The sequence below is a fragment of the Myotis daubentonii genome, chromosome 2 (assembly GCF_963259705.1).
Source record: "Myotis daubentonii chromosome 2, mMyoDau2.1, whole genome shotgun sequence".
Lineage (NCBI taxonomy): Eukaryota > Metazoa > Chordata > Mammalia > Chiroptera > Vespertilionidae > Myotis > Myotis daubentonii.
The window spans coordinates 24740996-24757498 of NC_081841.1; the positions used below are offsets into that span (position 1 = coordinate 24740996).

The 16503-nt window shown below is 42.0% G+C and overlaps 1 pseudogene; it reads right to left on the minus strand.

Moving 5' to 3' along the window:
- Window positions 1-4130: 4130 nt before the first annotated feature.
- Window positions 4131-5067, minus strand: LOC132226045 (cofilin-1-like; annotated as a pseudogene).
- Window positions 5068-16503: the final 11436 nt, after the last annotated feature.

Here is a 16503-nt window from a genome sequence, read left to right on the forward strand (position 1 = left end):
GTCATTACAGTAGTTTGGTCACTTAGGCTTTTAATATATAGATAATATACTAAGTGTCCAACCGTTTGTTCAACCGTTCGACCAGTTGCTATGACGCATACTGATCACCACGGGGCAGACGCTCTAAATGTTAGGTTAGCTGGCTACTGAGGTCCAGCCAATGGGGACTGGGCAAGATGGGCAAGACATGCCCTGGAGCCCTCCCGTGGTCCCTCCCTGGTCCTGTTCAATACCAGTGGGGTCCCTTGGCCTAGCCTGCACCCTCTCGCAACCTGGGACCCCTACAGGGAGGTCGGAGAGCCAGTTTCAGCCCAATCCCTGCAGGCCAGGCCAAGTAACCCCACCAGTCTCTAGTCCTATCTAATAATAGACAAACATGGTAATTAACCATACCTCCACTATGCTTCCCATTGGCTAATCAGGGCAATATGCAAATTAACTGCCAACCAAGATGGCGGCTGGCAGCCAGGCAGCTGAAGCGAACATGAGGCTTGGTTGCTCCAGTGATGGAGAAATCCAAAGTTCCCTGCCTGCCGCAGCCAGGCTCTGAACTGCACTCTAAGACACAATGTTGCAATTACAGAAGCTAAACAAACCCCAGATACCTGCTTTCAGCTGTCAGAGCTGGAGCGAGCAGGACCGCAACAGTGTTTCAATTATAGAAGCCAAACAAACCCCAGATACCTGCTTTCAGCAGCCGAGGCCTCAGAGCTAAAGCCGGCTCTCAGCTCCAGTGACAGCTATAGAAGGTAAATAAATCCCAGAATAAAAAGAAAAAAAGGAAAAGTTGGGAGCTTCAGTTGCAGGCTTGGCCAGCCTGAAAACGGCCCTTAGCCCCTCATCCATACTGGCCAGGCAGCCCAGTGGGGATGCCCACTTTAAAGGGGATGCAGGCAGCCTGAAAACAGCCATCAGCCCCTCATCCAGGCTGGCCAGGAACCCCAGTGGGGACCCCCACCCTGAAGGGGGTGCGGGCAGCCTAAAAACAGCCATCAGCCCCTCACCCAGGCTGGCCAAGCACCCAAGCAGGACCCCCACCCTGATCCAGGACACCATTCAGGGCAAACCAGCTGGTCCCCAACAGTGCACCAGGCCTCTATCCTATATAGTAAAAGGGTAATATGCAAACTGACCCTAACAGCAGAAAGACTGGGAATGACTGGTCACTATGACACACACTGACCACCAGGGGGCAGACGCTCAATGAAGGAGCTGCCCTCTGGTGGTCAGTGAGCTCCCACATGGAGGAGCTCTGCTCAGCCACAAGCCAGGCTGATGGCTGTCAGTACAGCGGTGTGGAGGGAGCCTCTCCTGCCACCTCAGCAGCGCTAAGGATGTCTGACTGCAGCTTAGGTCTGCTCCCTGCTGGCAAGTGGACATCCCCCGAGGTCTGCTTGGCTGCCAGAGGGATGTCTGATTACCAGCTTAGGCCCAATACCCTGGGGAGCAGGCCTCAGCCAGCAGATGGTCATCCCCTGAAGGGTCCCAGACTGTGAGAGGGCACAGGCTGGTCTGAGGGACTTTCCCCCCCCCCACCACCACCGAGTGCACAAATTTTTGTGCACCGGGCCTCTAGTCTATACTAATAAAAGGCAAGTATGCTAATTAGACCAGGAGACCTTTCAGATGTCCTTCTGGACAAAAGCCATGGTGGCAGGGCTGAGGCAGAGGTGGTTAGGGGCATTCAGGCCAAGAAGGGAGGGAAGTTGGGGGAGAGTAGACCACTGGGGTGGGGGGTAGTTGGGAGTGAACTGGCCAGCAAGGAGGGCAGTTGGGGGCAACCAGGCTGGCAGGAGGGGCTGTTGGGGGCCATGAAGTTGGCAGGGGAGAACAGTTAGAGGCCAAGAGGCCAGTTGGGGAGGGCAGTTGGGGGCTATGAGGCAGGCAGGGGAGGGCAGTTGGGGGTGATAAGGCTGGCAGGAGAGGGAAGTTGGGGACAATAAGGCTGGCAGGGGAGGGAAGTTTGGGGCCATGAGGCCAGCTGAAAAGGGCAGTTGGGGGCAATGAGGCTGGCAGGGAGGGAAGTTGGGGGTGATAGGGCTGGCCATGGAGGGCTGTTGGGGCCATGAAGCCAGCCAAGGAGGGCAGTTAGGGGCCAAGAGGCTGGCAATAAAGGGCAGTTGGGGGCCATGATGCCAGCAGGGGAGGGCATTTGGGGGCAATCAGGCTGGTGAGGCGGGGGGGAGTTGGGGTTGAGCAGGCCAGCAGGTAGAGTGGTTAGGGGTGATCAGGAAGACATGTAGGTGAGTGGTTAGGAGCCAGAAGTCCTGGATTGCAAGAGGGATGTCCGACTGCCAGTTTAGGGCCAATCTCCACAAGGGGTCCCAGATTGGAGTGGGTGCAGACCAAGCTGAGAGACACACCCTTAATGCACAAATTTCATGCACTGGGCCACTAGTATTTATATAAATTATTACTATTCTTAACATTTGCAATTCTTTTTCTATCCTAATTTCAAACTTATCTTTAGTTTGAAAAATTTGTGTCACTTTTTCCCTTTCTGTGACTGTAATTCTATATACTTTTATTCATATTGTATTGTATATTGTTTATACATTTACTAGAGGCCTGATGCATGAAGATTCATGCAAGAATAGGCCTTCCTTCCCCTGGCTGCCAGCACCAGCTTCCCTCTGGCATCCGGGACGCAGGCCTTTGCTCTGGCTGCCACTTCCCGCCTTTGCTCTGTGCCTGAGCCACCTTCCACCTTCGCTCTGGCCATACCACCCTCCTGTAGCTTCCTACACTCCCCACCCTTTATAGCAAGATTCCCACTCTAGGATAGCCGCCACCATCTTTGACGCATCAATTTGCATATTCCCTCCTTATTGGCTGTGGGCGCTGCCATGTTTGTTGTGAAGTGATGATCAATTTGCATATTCTGTCTTTATAAGGTAGGACCAGAATTTGATTATAGATTTTTATAACTATTCTTATTCAGATCTCAAATACTTTACTCATACCAGAAACTGTTATTACATTGGAAATATTTTCTTTAATCAAATATTATATCATTTCGAGAAATATATAAGTACTTAAAGGCATATTCTAGGGAAATTTTAGTGCTGTTTAACAAAACCTGATATAAAGAAATGCTGAAAATTTATTATTAAGATATTTTCCCATACATTGTACAAATTATTTCTTATTCTATCTATAAAATCAAAGGTTTTGCTTTTCTCAGAGAAATTAAGTGCCACGGTAGTCTCAAGGCAATCTGTCACATTTGCTGTTTCCCAAAATTATCAGAAAAGAGTGGCCTGAGGGAAAGGTAGTTGAAATCACTATGACTTGATATGTCTGTACCTTAGTGAAGATCCAACTTGCTGTTTGAATAGAAATAATGTAAATGATGAAGAGGAGGAGGATCGTTGTCACCACTTTCAGGGCCCTTCTATGGGCCTCTGTACTTGAGTCCCTCAAGCCTCTCAGGTTGAGCTGAAAATTCTTGGTGTGTCTCACCAAAAACAGAAATAAAAGAAGCAAAGAGATCAGGACAGAAAAGGGGGATAATATAGGTAAAACTAAGAAGAAGAAAACTTTTGAGATAGACTATTTAATTTGCCTCTAACTGCAAAATCATATTTATTTCATGTACCCTGTACGTATTAAGATCATTAACAGCATCATGCATTAAGAGGTTAAGAAACAGTAGGAAGAAAGACCCCAGGAAAAGCAAAAGAACCACCCTGTTGACTCTCCACTTCAGCCACATGAAAAAGGAGTGGGAGAAATTGGCTATCTTAAGGAAGGAGAAAATGCTGAGGCAGGTGGTAAATCAGATAGTTAGGTGGTTAGTTAGTACCCAAAGAATACTAACCACCTTTGCTAGTTTACCAGTAGCAAACAGATGTGAAGGTAGCCCCATTATAAATGAATCCAAGAGTATTACCAACAGTTGAAAGATTCTTGCCAGAGCCAAGCTGGTGAGGTTGAAATCAGCTGAGGAAACTTTCCCAGTCTTGAACCACTCAGTGCAGTTATTCATATTGCATTGTATCTTATTTACACACTTATTAATATTTCATTATAGACTTTTTTTAAGTGAGTCTTTTTATTGTTGTTTTTCTTCCTTTTTTAAAAAAATGAAGGGTCCGTTACTGGTCCTGCTTCCATGAGTGGCCGAGACCAGATGGAAAAGGGGAGGGGTTATTGTCACAACATTCCATTTATACACAGAACTAAACAGACAAGCACAGAGTCACTATTGCGGTTAGAAATTGGCAGCATGGGAAAGGGGGGGAACAGGTTGGAAGTAGGGGTGTCGTTAAAAAATAGAGGCCCTCTCCAAAACTGGGGTACCTGGGGTAGGGAGGACTTGGTCTGCTTCAACCCAAGAGGAATCAGAAGATCAAAAGCTGTTTGGAAAGGCCAGAACGTTCAGGGCTGGAGGAAGAAGGAAGGTCCAGGGGGTTGGGGACTGTTTGGCAACTGGGTGAAGGGATTGCCCTCCCCCTGCTGGGATCCCCCCCAGCCCCTCCGGTCTGGCAGAAGGGGGGCAGCCTGCAACCCTCCACAGGCAGGTCTGGGGCTGCCAGATGCTCCAGGCAGGGGGCTGGAGGGGGTTCACAAAGGCTTGCCCTCCAGGGAGATGACAGCACTGCCCCCCAGGTTCTCTGACAGAGTGCAGCGGTCCTTGACCTCCTCCTAGCAGTTTGCTTGTAATTCATGCTTGATCCCCGTAAGCTTCTTCTTGACGGCATCCTTGGAGCTGGCAGAGATCATTTTGCTCTTAAGAGGCGCAGACTCAGGAGCCCAGAAGATAAACACCAGGTCCTCCTTCTTGCTCTCCTTGGTCTCATACGCTGCGTCATATAGGGCATAACGGCAGTCTTTCTCGGGCAGCATCTTGACGAAAGTGGCGTAGGGGTCGTCTACTGTCTGGCCCACATCACCTTGCCATCTTCCAGAATGATGTTCTTCTGGTCTTCACTCAGGCAGAAGAGCACAGCCTTCTTTCGCTCCTTCACATCCTCTGGTGTCGAGGACTTACATGCCTTCATGTCATTGAACACTTTGATGACTCCATCAGACAGCCACACCAGAGGCCATGTTTCCGGAAGCTAAAGGAGATAGCAAGAAGAGCCTGGAAAGAGGAGCGCCACTGCAGTTGCTACCGGGATCCGAATGAACTCTAGACTTTTATAACCATACTTCATCAGTTGTCAAATACTCTACTGTTACCAAAAACTGTTAATACACTGGAGACATGCCTTTAGTCAAATATTATGTCATATCACTTTAAGAAATAATTACTTAAGTAAATATAATTACTTAAGGCATGTTGTAGAAAAATTTTAGTGCTGTTTAACAAACCCTGATATAAAGAAATGCTGAAGGTTTTTCTATAAAGATATTTTAACATAGAATTCACAAGGTTTTTTCAAATTCTGTCTATAAAGTTAAACTTGATTTTCTCAGGGAATGTAAGTGCACAGTAGTCTCAAGGCGATCTGTCTTAGCTTGCTGTTTCCAAAAATTATAAGAAAAGAGTGGCCTGAGGGAAAGGTAGCTGACAATACTATGACAAGCATCATGATTTGATATGTCTCTACCTTATTGGAGTTCCAAATTGCAGTTAGAATAGAAATAATGTAAATGATGAAGAGGAGGAGGAACGTTGTCACCATTTTCATGGCCCTTCTATGAGCCTCTGTGCTTGAGTCCACTGAGCCTGTCAGGTTGAGCTGAAAATTCTTGGTGTGTCTTACCAAGGACAGAAATAAAAGAAGCAAAGAGATCAGAGACAGGAAAAAGGGGATAATATAGATCAAAGTAATAAAAAGAAGACATTTAGTATAGAACATTTCATTTGCCTCTAACTGCAAAGTCATATTTATTTCATGTATCCTGTAGGTATTCAACCACAATTCATTAACAGCATCATGCATTACGAGGTTAAGTGAGAATAGGAAGAAAGACCCAAGGAAAAGCAGAAGAACCACCCTGTTGACTCTCCACTTCAGCCACATGAAAAAGGAGTGGGAGAAATGGGCTATCTTAAGGAAGTAGAAAATGCTGAGGCAGGTGGCAAACCAGATAGTTATGTGGTTAGTTAGTGCCCAAAGAACTGTAACCACCTTTGCTAGTTTACCAGTAGCATACAGATGTGGAGCTAGCCCCATTATAAATGAATCCAAGAGTATTACCAACAGTTGAATGATTCTGGCCAGAGCCAAGCTGGTGAGGATGAAATCAGCTGAAGAAACTTTCCCAGTCCTGAACCATTCGATGCAGTTCACCAGTCCGATAAACCCATTTCCTAGCACTCCTAAGATGAGTATTCCTGTAGCCACAACCAGGAAGGAGGCCTTCATTTCAAATGACATCATTATAAGAATGTCTCTAATGTTGTGCCTCAATGAGAGCTTTATAGTGAAACAGTTGCAGATGGACATCCATTTATGATGCTTTCTATAAATATTTTCACCATAATTCCAGAAAATACTTCCAAATTTCTGCTTTGAGATACAGTTCCAGAGACCTTCACAAAAGAATAGTTCATTCCAATTGTATTGTAATTCCAGTGCTAAACTGAACAGGTCTGTTAAGACACACACATTTCATGAATACCAGTAGCATTCCTTACAGTCAGCTACTATATAAACATAACTGTTGTCCACTTATCTTGACACCAGCTGCAAATTTTCATTTGTGCCACTGACTAAATGGATAAAGTAAAATATGTAAACATACAAATGTGAGAGAGATTATTTTCCACCTGTTTGTATTTCTATCTCCTTGGAACACACATCTAAATGCAAATATTTTAAATTTTGAATAGCAATTAGTAGGGAGTGGCTATGGGGTCAAGCCTTGGACTGACCTGTGGCAGGGCCACAAAGAAGTCCCTGCTTGGAGGGCAGAGCCCTCCTAGCGTAATAAGCTTGACCTTATAGTCCTCCCTTCTTCCTAGGTACCTAATGGGCTGTGGGAGGTGCAGCAAGTGCTGCCAAAACAAGGTGAAACTCACAAGAACATTGTAAACATCTTGACCACTTCCCTTGTTTTTCCTTGTGTGCTCTGACTATAAAATAAAGCTTGGGCTTGCAGGCTGTATCATGTTTCCTGATCCAGGCTCAGTGATCCGACCTAGTCCCCGCTGTATTCTCTTGTCTGTCTTTAATCCTTCACCGCCCCTCCTCAGTGTAGCGGTCAAGCGGAATGAAGTTTACTAGAAAAGGATGTTCTGTCAGGAAACGCGGGAGCCTGCAAGCAGGCCACGTCAGAACAAAGTCTTGCAAGCAAGACTTATTGTTCAGAGGCAGAACGTTCCTTGAGGTGATAAGTAGTCCATAAGGGAATGGAAAGTTCAAGGGAGGGTGCACTGCTGCAGGTGGAAAGAGTCTTTGTATAACATAGGAAATTAATAGCGTAATGTATAACTTAGCTCGGATGATCTCATAAGCATGCCTGTTAATCATTGTTACTTGCTGTACTCCATTGTTATTTGCTGTACTCACTGAATAAAAGCCATGAGGGTTTTGGGGGCCTTTGCTCCTCGCCTGAGCGAGCGGTAGCCCCCTGCTTCTCTGTATCCTGCACGTCCGGCTCATCTCAGCATCACCATTCACAAAGAACATCGATATCTGGCGTCTCGAACTGGGACCAGTGGGTGAGTCAAAGTGGTCGGGCAGGACCGAAAGGGAGATGCCAGCGCAAAGTACGCGGAACTTTCAGCAATAGAAGCGGAGTCATGGGGAATAACTCGTCATTGCAGAGTCAATATATGGCGGTCTTGCGATCATTATTAAAGAGTTCAGGGGTAAAAGTGAAGGATGAAGCTTTTAAAAAATTGTTTAAGGCAATCCAGCAGAGATTGCTACCCCCTGAGCCACTCCCGGTTGCGGTCACTGAACCGAGGGAGTCAAGAAAGGGACAGAAAACTAGCTGTCCAAAGGAATTAGGAGGTTATGAAAGAATAGCCTCAGCCAGCGATTCAGAGCTGGATGATTCATCTTCCGCTGAGACGGATGATGATTTTCACTCTCGCCCTAAGTTAAGGGAAAAAAGGGTGGCGAGAAGGGAAACGGAGATGAAGGAGCTTTTGTGGAGTCTAAAAGAGTTATTACTTACAGTAGTAAGGAAAAGAAAGAGAATAAAAGTCCTCAGGAGTTGGCTGCACCGCCGCCCAAAAGTGAAAGTAAAAGGGCACTAGCCATTAATCCAGCATTAGCAGCTGAGCCTCCACCCCCCTCCTGAGGACACAAAGAGCTGCTAATGCTCAATGCCCTCAAGGGTTATATATGTTATTAATTATAATATTATTAAATATAATTATATATGTTATTAATTTTTATATATTAATTAATATGAAATTAATTTATACAAGTTATAAATTAATTCCTTATGATTGGAATGCTATAGCTAAGGCAGTATCTGCAATTTAAATCCTGGTAGTGGGAAGAAGCCAGAAGAGTGGCAATAATTAACGCCCAACAAAATCCACCTGGATATAATTTTAACCAGTTAACAGGAACTGGAACACATAGTAGCTTACAGCAACAGGTGCTATTAGAGGATACTGTTATTGCACAGATTAAAGCTTGTTGTTTAAAGGCTTGGTCAAAAATGGAGGAGGCCGGCACCCTGGCCCAATCATTTTCTAAAGTTATACAAATAATATTAATATAATAATAATCTTATTAAAATCTTATATAAATAATTAATAATAATGCTAATTTTCTTGCTGATGCATTAAAAACTGCTGTTCCCCGTTCTGTTAAATGCTTTGAATGTGGAAGAGAAGGACATAAAAGAAAGGATTGTAGGAAGGCAAAATTCTCACAGGAGAAAGTCAGAGGTGCTCCTGGGTTATGCCCTAAGTATAAGAGAGGACAGCACTGGGCTAATAAATGCCGGTCTGTTAAAGATAAAGACGGCAACCCATTAACACCCATGCAGTCGGGAAACTAGACTCGAGGCTTAGCTCCGGGCCCCCAAAAATAGAATAGGAGCAAAAGGAAGGGAAAAATAAAATGAAGGTCTCTGACTTATTTCATGCTACCGCTCAAAGTGCCGCAGTAGACATTCCAGCTCTTAATGATTTTACTGTTTCTCCTGGAGATGGGGTACAGAAAATACCTACCGGGGTTTATGGACCTTTACCTAAGGAAACAGTAGGATTGCTACTAGGAAGAAGTAGTTTAACGACTAAAGGTTTACAAATTCATCCCGGAGTTATTAATACAGATTATGAAGGAGAAATATTAGTTATACCTACTTCTAGTATTATAAATATAAAGGCTGGAGAAAAAATGGCACAGTTATTATTACTTCCCTATAAACAAATAGGGCATACAGCACCAGTTAAGCGAACTGGGGGATTTAGTAGCACGGGAAAAAAGGTCTTTTGGCATACAGTCTTAGGAGACCAAAGACCTCAACTTACAGTAATGTTCCCAGAGGGAATAAAAATTACCGGCCTAGTAGATTCTGGGGCTGATGTAACTATAGTTTCTACTTTGCACTGGCCTCAATTTTGACCGGTACACAAGGTGAATGCAACCTTTACAGGCTTAGGGACCCTCACTGAAATTTTACAAAGCTCTAATGTACTTGAATGTCAGGGGCCTGAAGGACAAAAGGGCAAAATACAGCCATATGTTGCCTCCATTGCACTATCTTTGTGGGGAAGAGATCTTTTGCAACAATGGGGGGCGCTACAATTACTATACCTTCTCTACAAAAAGGCCATAGACAAATGATTTTCCAAGCTGGTGCTGGCACCAGTGTACAGGATCAAATTTATAAAGGGGGCCACTCCAAAGCGCTTCACCCTACCATTAAAATGGAAAACAACTAAACCAGTATAGGTAGAGCAGTAGCCCCTAACAAGAGAGAAGTTAGAAGCGCTTCAAATTATTATTAAAGAACAAATACAACTAGGGCATATAGAAGCCAGCTCTAGTCCATGGACTTCCCCTGTCTTTGTTATAAAGAAAAAATCAGGTAAATAGAGAATACTTACTAATTTAAAACGAATTAATAAGATTATTGAGCCTATGGGACCTTTACAACCTGAATTCCAAATCCAGCATTGATTCCTAAAAATTGGCATCTAATAATTACTGATTTGACAGACTGTTTTTACACAATCCCTTTACAATCTCAGGATTGTGACAAATTTGCTTTTATGGTCCCTTCCTTAAATAACAGCCAACCTAATCAGAGATATCAATGGCAAGTTCTCCCCCAGGGTATATTAAATAGTCCTACTATATGTCAAGCTTATGTTCATCAACCTTTACAAATACTAAGACAGATATTTGCTACAGGCATTTGTTATCATTACATGGATGATATTTTATTAGCACATAAAGAAAAACCTAAGGTAGATAGTATGTTGCAAGAGGCTAGAAAATTGTTTAAGGAGTATAGACTCCAAATATCAGAGGAAAAAATTCAGCAAACAGAGCCCTGGTTATATCTAGGGCAGAAAATTTCAGCAAGCATTATTCAACCTCAAAAGGTTCAGATTAGACGGGATTGTCTCAACACCTTAAATGATTTTCAGAAACTGTTAGGGGATATAAATTGGCTTCGACCATCTATTGGCATCCCTACCTATCAGTTAACTAATCTATTCCAAACATTAGAAGGATCTTCAGATCTCAGTAGTCCCAGGCAATTGACTCCTGAGGCAGAAGCCGAATTACAATTAATTAAACAACAGATTCCAGCAGGACAATTAGATCGTATACAGTCATTACAGAATCTTAAGGTTTTAATTATTCATACTACACATTCTCCAAAGGGAATTCTTATGCAGGATACTAACATAATTGAACAGGTATTTTTACCTAATAAATCCAGTAAAAAATTATCTACATATTTACAGAAAATTTGCATTTTAATAAAAAAGGCAAGAATCCGTTTGCGACAATTATATGGACAAAATCCAGATAAAATAATAATACCCTTTATTAAACAACAACAAGAAACCCATTGGCAATTATCAGATGATTGGCAAAGAGCCTTTAGTAATTTTATGGAAAAATTCATAATATTTATCCTAAAGACAAAAGAATTCAGTTTTTGAAAAGGACTCAATAGATTTTGCCAAAAATAGTTTCTCCTACCCCCCCTATCTAGAGCAGAAACTTATTTTACAGATGCCAACAAGCAAGGAATGGCTGGATACGGTAATTTTAAAGAAAATAAAGTAGTACAATCTCCTTACCAATCAGTACAAAAGGCAAAATTATTTGCAGTTGTCATGTTACTACAAGATAAAGACTCTATGTCTCTTAACATTATCACTGACTCTCAATATACGGAGTTTACTGTACAACACATTGAAATGGCTACTATCTTTAATAATAGGTCTGACTTGCATGAACTATTTCTACAGCTTCAAATGCTCTTGCACCTCCGGCATGATCCTATCTATATAACACACATTCGCACTCACTCTTTACTACCTGGATCTTTATCTACTGGGAATGCTAACATTGATCAATTGGTTGGTACAGTAACCTCCGCTCAAAGAGAGCATAATATGTATCATTCCAATGCTAGAGCATTGAAAGAAAAGCATCATATCACTTAGAGACAGGCTAAAAATATTTTGAAAACATGCCCTCACTGTCAGCCATTCCACACTGCTCGCTTACCCATGGGAGTTAATCCCCGAGAAGAAACTGTTAATGCCCTTTGGCAAATAGATGTCACTCAGGTGCCAGAATTTGGCAAGCTTAAATTTGTTCACCATTCTATTGATACTTATTCTCATTTCTCGTGGGCATTGGCGATGCCCTCTGAGAAAGCCGATGCTGTTATAACACATTTATTAGAAGCCTTTACTGTAATGGGCAAGCCCTGAGCCATTAAAACTGATAATGGCTCCGCATATTTATCAGGTAAGTGTCAACATGTTTTTCAACAGTTCGATATTAAACATATTACAGGAATTCCTAGAAACAGTACAGGTCAAGCAATTATTGAGCAAAAGAATCACACAACCGCACCCTTAAGGAAATGCTACAAAAACTAAAAAGGGGAGAGGAGTTGGTGTCAGGCCAGACTCCCCGACGAAGAATATTAAGAGCTCTATTTACTTTAAATCTTTTAAATTTGAATACAGATGCAGTGTCAGCTGCTGAGACACATTGGGGACATAAAAAGGAGGTCCCGGTAGAACAACCTGTCATGTACCAAGATGTCAAAACTGATCAACGGTGCCCGGCTACCGTTTTAAGGTGGGTCGAGGCTATGCTTATGCTTCCACAGGAACCAAGAAGTTCTGGATTCCTGATAAAAGAATCAAGTTAAGGCATGGCGAGCAAGAGGAAGTGTGATAAAGCGAGACTGGAAGACCGGTTTGCGCAGCTAACCATCCAGGGAGGACAAACAATTCTTGTGCCGTTGCCTCGCACCCAAAACACCCCTCCACCTACAAGAGGACAGTCTGCAGAAGATCCCGTAAAACCGCAGCAGTAAACAGTCAACGCAGTGCTATCTTCTCTGTCATGAACCTGAAGCAAAACAAAAAGGGGGGAAATGTAGCGGGCTGTACCGTTCGGCTGTTCTATCCGGCCCCCGGAGCCGAAAGAGCGGAGGGTTCTCTTGCTCTCCCCTCCGCTCCTTCACCAGCAGCAGTGTTAACATGGCAACGTGGGGGATCTTCTGTCCAGTTTAAGAACCCATTGTGGCCCTCGAGTCAAAAAGTTTGCCCACCCCTGCTCTAGACAATCAGCAAGAAAACAGCAATCCTAAATGACTCACTAAATCAGATGGACTTAATTGACATCTTCAGAACATTCACGGAATATACATTCTACTCAAGTGCTTATAGGACACGTTCAAAAATAGACCACATATTGGGTCACAAACAATGTCTCCCCAATTTCAAGAAAATTGAAATCATACCAAGCATCTTTTCAGACCACGAGGGCATAATATTAGAAATAAACTAGAAGAAAAACAACCCAAAATACTCAAACACTTGGAAACTGAATAGCATGTTATTAAATATTGATAGGGTTACCAATGAGATCAAAGAAGACATTTAAAACATCCTGGAAACTAATGACAATGAAAACACAACAATCCAAAACCTATGGGACACAATGAAAGCAGTCCTGAGGGGGAAGTTTATAGCTCTAGAGGCCTATCTCAAAAAACAAGAAAAAATGATAGTAAATCATCTAAATCTACAGCTCAAAGAATTAGAGAGCAACAAGAAAACCCCAGAGTGAGCAGAAGGAAGGAGATAATAAAGATTAGAGCAGAAATAAATGACATAGAGACCAAAAAAAACAATACAGAAAATCAATGAAACCAAGAGCTGGTTCTTTGAAAGGATAAACAAGATTGACAAACCTCTAGCCAGGCTCACCAAGAAGCAAAGAGAGAGGACCCAAATAAACAAAATCAGAAACGATAGAGGCGAAATAACAACAGACCCCACAGAAATACAAATGATTGTTAAAAAATACTATGGACAGCTCTACTCCAACAAACTAGACAACCTGGAGGAAATGGACAAATTCCTAGAAAAATACAACATTCCAAAACTCAATCAAGAAGAATCTAAAAATCTCAATAGGCCAATAACTATGGAAGAAATTGAAGCAGTCATCAAAAAGCTTCCAGCAAACAAAAGCCCAGGGCCAGATGGTTTCACAGGGGAGTTTTACCAAACATTCAAGGAAGAACTAAAACCTATCCTCCTCAGACTGCTACAAAAAATTCAAGAGGAAAGAACACTTCCAAGCTCATTCTATGAAACCAGCATCACCCTAATACCAAAACCAGGTAAAGACAACACAATGAAAGAGAATTACAGGCCAATATCCCTCATGAACATAGATGCCAAAATCCTCAACGAAATCTTAGCAAATAGAATCCAGCAGTACATCAGAAAGATCATACACCATGACCAAGTAGGATTTATCCCAGGGATGCAAGGATGATACAATATCCGCAAATCAATAAATGTGATACATCACATAAACAAATTGAAAGAAAAAAACCACATAGTCATATCAATTGATGCAGAAAAAGCATTTGACAAAATCCAACACCCTTTCTTGATAAAAACTCTCAGCAAGGTGGGAATAGAAGGATCATACCTTAACATAATAAAAGCCATATATGACAAGCCCACAGCCAACATCATACTCAACGGACAAAAACTAACACCATTTCCCCTAAGAACAGGAACAAGACAGGGATGCCCACTCTCACCACTCCTGTTCAACATAGTACTGGAAGTATTAGCCATTGCAATTAGACAAGAAGAATAAATAAAAGACATCCAAATTGAAAAAGAGGAAGTAAAACTGTCCTTATTTGCAGATGACATGATATTATATATACAAAACCCTAAAGACTCCATCAAAAAACTACTAGACTTAATACATTAATTTGGCAATGTAGCAGGATACAAAATTAACCCCAAGAAATCTAAGGCATTTCTATACACCACTAGTGAACTTTCAGAAAGAGAGATTATAAAAACAATCCCATTTACCATCGCACCAAAAAAATTAAGCTACCTAGGAATAAACTTAACTGAAGAGGTAAAAGACCTCTACTCAGAAAACTACAGGACGTTGAAAAAAGACATAAACAGATGGAAGAACGTACCATGTTCATGGATTGGTAGAATCGACATCATTAAAATGTCCATTCTACCCAAAGCAATCTATAAATTCAATGCACTTCCCATTAAAATACCAATGGCATATTTCACAGATCTAGAACGAACTCTCCAAAAATTCGTCTGGAATAAAAAAAGACCTCGAATAGCTGCAGCAATCCTAAGAAAGAACAAAGTAGGTGGGATCTCAATACCAGATATCAAGCTGTATTACAAAGCCACTGTTCTCAAAACTGCCTGGTACTGGCACAAGAACAGACATTTAGATCAATGGAATTGAATAGAGAGCCCAGAAATCAGCCCGAACCAATATGCTCAATTAATATTTGACAAAGGAGGCAAGAACATACAATGGAGCCAAGATAGTCTCTTCAATAAATGGTGTTGGGAAAATTGGACAGATACATGCAAGAAAATGAAACTAGACCAACTTAGACCATACACAAAAATAAACTCAAAATGGATAAAGGACTTAAATGTACAACAGGAAACCATAAAAATTCTAGAAGAATCCAAAGGCAACAAAATCTCAGACATATGCCGAAGCAATTTCTTCACTGATACAGCTCCTAGGGCACTTGAAACTAAAGAGAAAATGAACAAATGGGACTACATCAAAATAAAAAGCTTCTGCACAGCAAAAGAAACCATCAACAAAACAACAAGAAAGCCCACTGCATGAGAAAACATATTTGCCAATGTCATATCTGATAAGGGCCTAATCTCCAAAATTTATAGGGAACTCATACAACTTAACAAAAGGAAGATAAACAATCCAATCAAAAAATGGGCAAAGGACCTAAATAGACACCTTTCAAAAGAGGACATTCAGAAAGCCAAGAGACATATGAAAGGATGCTCAAAGTCACTAATCATCCGAGAGATGCAAATCAAAACAACAATGAGGTATCATCTCACACCTGTCAGAATGGCTATCATCAACAAATCAACAAACGACAAGTGCTGGAGAGGATGTGGAGAAAAAGGAACACTCATGCATTGCTGGTGGGAATGCAGACTGGTGCAGCCACTATGGAAGACAATATGGATTTTCCTCAAAAAACTAAAAATGGAACTCCCATTTGACCCTGTGATCCCACTTCTAGGAATATATCCCAAGAAACCAGAAACACCAATCAAAAAGGATATATGCACTCATATGTTCATAGCAGCACAATTCACCATAGCTAAGATCTGGAAACAGCCTAAGTGCCCATCAGTAGATGAATGGATTAGAAAACTGTGGTACAGCTACACGATGGAATACTATGCTGCTGTAAAATAGAAGGAACTCTTACCATTTGCAACAGCATGGATGGAACTCAAGAGCAGAATGCTAAGTGAAATAAGCCAGTCAATGAAGGAAAAATACCACATGATCTCACTCATGCATGGATAATAAAGACCATTATAAACTGATGAACAAAAATAGATACAGAGGCAGAGCTGCCTCAAACAGACTGTCAAACTGCAGTGGGAAGGCCGGGGAGGGTAGGGGGGCAGAAGTGGGGGGTAAGCGATCAACCAAAGGACTTATATGCATGCATATAAGCATAACCAATGGACATAAGACACTGGGGGGTAGAGGGGATTGTCAGGGTGGGGAAAAAAGGAGACATATGTAATACCCTTTGTAATACTTTAAGCAATAAAACAATTAAAAAATAAAATAAATAAAATTTAAAATAATATGATTACTTTTCAGATTAATTCATGTGCTCTATCTATTAGATTTATTATTCAGTATACTTATATAGTAGGTTCTTGTAAGCTACAATATTATTGGTGTTCACCAAGAAGACAAGCTATTAGAATGTTTCTCTCCTGCAACAAGTAGAACGTTTCGAAAAGAGGAAATACCTTTGGACCAGGTAGACATAGATACGGAAAGTGAGATG